Source organism: Arachis ipaensis, chromosome B7 (assembly GCF_059453495.1).
Source record: "Arachis ipaensis isolate K30076 ecotype BB chromosome B7, ASM5945349v1, whole genome shotgun sequence".
NCBI lineage: Eukaryota > Viridiplantae > Streptophyta > Magnoliopsida > Fabales > Fabaceae > Arachis > Arachis ipaensis.
The window spans coordinates 61,573,714-61,578,079 of record NC_142442.1 but is presented as its reverse complement, the minus strand read 5'-3'; the positions used below and the strand labels follow the sequence as shown (position 1 = coordinate 61,578,079).

Here is a 4,366-nt window from a genome sequence, read left to right as displayed (position 1 = left end):
CCTCTGATTTCCCTGATTATCTCTGCCTCCTCTATTATTGTTGTCCCTCCAATTCTGGTTTGAATTGTCTTGCCATCCATGGTTATTATTTCCACTTTGATTGTACCCTTGGTTGGGGCGGTCATAGAAGTTGTGAGTGGATGCCACCATGTTGTCTTCTTGTTGGAGCTGCGGGCATTCATCAGTGTAGTGGCTGTAATCAGCACAAATTCTACAAATTCTTTGTGGAACTAGTTGTTGGTTTTGCTGCGGTTGAGTTTGCTGAGCTTGTTGATTCAACTGCATTTGCTTCAGCAGGTTGGTCATCTCACAGATGCTTCGATTTAGAGCAGCAGTCTCTATGCCAGAAGATACTTTTGCAACGGCTTTTGAACGACCTTGCTTCTGTCTGTGGTTCCGAGTAGATTCAGCTAAATCACTGATCAATTGCCAAGCTTCATCAGTGGTCTTGTACTTCTTCATAGACCCATTGCTGGCACTTTCCAATATGGTCTTATCTTAGGGCCACATACCTTGTGTGATATAGCTGAGTAGCACGATCTTGTCAATCATGTGGTGGGGGCATGCTTCCAGAAGATTATTGAAGCGCTCCCAGTATTCAAAGAGAGTCTCATTGTCATCCTGAACAATTGTAGAGATATCCTTCCTCAGTTTATCAGTAACTTCAGATGGAAAGAATTTCTCCAGAAACTCCTTTCTGAGTATATCCTAGTTGGATACATTTGCTAGAGGTTGAGTGTAATACCACTCTCTTGCTTTTCCTTCAAGAGAGAACGGAAAAGCTTTCAGCAGAATTGAAGTTTCATCAGTGCCATCACGCCTGACAGTAGAACAGGCTGCCTGGAAATCTCTCAAGTACTTGATAGGCTCTTGAGCAGGTAGGCCATGAAACTTGGGCATCAAATTCAGCAGTGCGGTCTTTATTTCAAAATCGGTAGCTACCGCTGGATGATGCGTTTGAAACGGTTGCATTGTAAAATCAGGAGCTCCTTCCTCCTGAATGGTAACTCTTCTAGCTGCCATGTTTTCTGCGCGTAAAACAACCGAATCAGTAGAACGGGGGCTGGTTTCTTCCTCAAATTCACTTTCAGGTCCGCCTTCAGAGCGGGCTAACCTACGCTGTTCTCGCCTTATTCGTGAAATTGTTCTTTCAATTTCAGGATCGAATATTAGCAAGCGCAGATCAGGAAGTCAACGTGTCATTTGACGGAAGAAACATGCAGCTCATAGTAGCAAAATTAAATAAAATGCAAATAAATAAATTCTAATTAATAAAATTAGCACTCTATTGCAACTCCCCGGCAACGGCGCCAAAAATTGATGGGAAGCAGAAGCTGGTGAATTAAAAATTTATTAAAATGGTTACGTTGCGAGTATAGTTCTTAACTCACCAAAAATCTGCCTATCAATTTAGAAATATGTCACAGAGAGTTTAAATTAAAATTACTGGGAGTTTTAAGTCCTAGGTCGTCTCCCAACGAGTTGCAGAAAAGTGTGCTGTTTTATTAATCAGATGTTCCAAGAAGTTGAGCTAAGTAAATTGGAATTTAAATTGAGGAATTTTAAATAATATAAATAAAAGCCTTGACTGGGAATTGATCAGTTAGAATCTCTATCATTGATGGAGTGATTTTTAAGATTGATTTATAATTGACGGTTACTCTGTTTGGTTATCCTTTACTAGGTAAGGGAAAGTCAAACAAGTTGGACTGCCAAATCTATTCACGAGTTACAACTCACTTAGTTCAAAGGGATTGGCGTTGGTGACAGGATAGCAATCCAATATTTAACCCAACTATAAATTTCTCCTTCAATCCTTCCAACTCATGAGTTCCTTTTAATCAACTCCCTATCAAGTAATGAAACTACTCACGCATTGTAAATAAAGAATCCATGGCACATGAAAGGGAATTAAAAGAAGACATGATTATTGGAATTAAAATCGAATTAAAGAGAAATAATCCTTGCATTAATTAATCATAAAAGTATCTGAATGACAAAATTGAACATAACAAAGAACATGGAAGAATAAAACCAAGTTAAGAGAACAAACTAGAATGATGAAGTCTTGATGAGGAAATAACTCTTCTCAATGTTCCAATGCTAAGATCAATTGAAAATTAAATTTCCTAAAAACTAGAGAGAAAAACCTAAGAGAGTGAAAAAACTAGATCTAAAACTACTGAATGAATGTCTGTGTTGTTTCTGCATATTCTCTGACTCTAGTCTACTGTTCCGGGCCGAAAACTGGGCCGAAATAAGGTCCAAAATCGCCCCCATCGAATTCTGCAGATTATGCAGATCGCACATGTCATGCGATCGCGTCATCCATGCGGACGCGTCGCTTGCGTTTTTTCCTCTCCACACGTTCGCGTCGTCCATGCTACCGTGTCGCTTGCGCTTTCCAATCCGCGCGGCCGCGCAAGCCATGCGGCCGCGTCGCTGCGATTTGTGCTCCTTCGCGCGGTCGCGTGAGCCATGCGACCGCGTCACTTCTCGCTGGTTATCTCCTCAAATTCTTGTGTTCCTTCCATTTTTGCTAGCTTCCTCTCCAATCTCCATCTCATTCATGCCCTATAAGGCCTGAAACACTTGACACACAGATCACAGCATCGAATGGAATAAAGGAGAATTAAAAGTAAATAATTAAAGTCTCTAGGAAGCAATTTTCAAACATGTACTGAATTTAGGAAGGAAATCTAAATGCATGCTAAATTGATGAATAAGTGGCAAGGATCATGACAAAACCACACAATTAAACACAATATAAACCATAAAATAGTGGTTTATCAGTACCGGTAAGACATTAAGCACTTACTGAATAGCCTCCTCTGAAATTGGGACTTGCTTCCGGGGCATGTGTACCGATTGAAGAGTGGGGATATGGTAGTTAGTGTAGAATTCTACCACCCACGAGAGGTTGACCTCTTGTGGTTTTCTCAAAAGAAACTCCCCTTCTCGCCGCTCAATGCGGGGCAAAATACAATGAGCAACCTTGTCCGACGGGGCGAGTAGATGCTCGGCATGATAGTTCTTCTCAACCATGGTGGGGAACACAAGTTCACAGAAGCGGTTGAGGAATCTTGAAGAATCCTTTGTCGGTTTGCTCTTCTCTTTTTTGTTAATAGGAGCGGGTGCCACGCCTTAAGTTCCAAGTGGCACGCCTTCAATAAGGCCTTGTACCTTCTTCTCTGAAGTGTTGAACGGGCGTGCCACGCCTTCGAGCTCAAGTGACACACCTTTGATGTGGCTTCACTTGCCCTCTCTGGTCAGATAAACTGGCGTGCCACGCTGATGCACAACTATTTCGTGGTACATTTTATCTTGAATTTATGGGATTTTATCACCTTTTCCCACATTTATTCACTAAAATAGCATGGTTTTGTATATTCTCTCTAATTTGTACTTTAGAGTGAAAACATGCTTTTTAGGCCCTTAATTGGTTAATTTTAATTCACCTTTGATTCCACTAGATCGCTTGATATGTTTGTTAGTGAATTCAGGTTCAAAAGGCTAGGAATGGATCAAAGGAATGAAGAGAAAAGCATGCAAAGTGGAGAAATCATGGAAAATCAAGGATTGTGAGTGCATTCACCGACGCGCACGCGTGAATATGGAGTCGCATGAATATTCAGTCTCAAGTGGCACGCCCATTGTATATGATAGGGTTCGCGTGCCATGCCCTTTGTGAATCTTCAAGGGTCCTTCTCTGGTCAGAGTGCATGGCGTGCCATGCCCAGCAATCGTGTGGCACGACCATAGTAAACCTTGGAGTTCCTTCTCTAGAGAATATAACTGGCGTGCCACGCCTGGCCTTGGCATGCCACACCCATTGTAATTCATCGGAGCCTTGACGGGCGAAAAATTGCCGATTAAGAATCTATAGTGGAAATAGTGTTGCAAGTATAGTTCTTAACCGACGAAAATTCCGCTTATCAATTTAAAAAGAGTTGTCACAATTTAAGAATAAAATACTGGGAGTAAAATTCCCAGGTCGTCTCCCAATGAGTTGACAAAAGAGTGCAATTTATTGGTCAGAAATTTTCTGAAAAGTTTTAGAATTGGAGAACAGGAAAATAAAATAATTATTAATTAAAGCAATGAAAATCAATGAGAGGTTTTATATATTTAAAATAAAAAGCCTTGACTGGGAGAAGATTAATTGGAAGTTCTATCCTTGTTGAATTTTCCCAAGTGTAATGATAAGAGGTTGTTGTTTTTACTTAATTATCCCTTACCGAATAAGGAAAAGTCAAGTAACTGAACCAACTCCAATTCACAAGTCATAATCCGCTCCTATGGAAGGATTAGCGTTAGTAACTAGAGAGCCAGCCAACAACTTCCAATTTCCATTTAACACTTGAGT

General features: G+C 40.7%; 1 non-coding gene across 1 annotated transcript; it reads left to right on the top strand.

The window, feature by feature from the left end:
* The first annotated feature begins 546 nt into the window (after positions 1-546).
* LOC148552779 (small nucleolar RNA R71) lies at positions 547-654 on the top strand. Its single transcript, XR_015893536.1, has one exon. It is a non-coding gene; the product is annotated as a small nucleolar RNA R71 (small nucleolar RNA).
* The last annotated feature ends 3,712 nt before the right edge of the window (positions 655-4,366 follow it).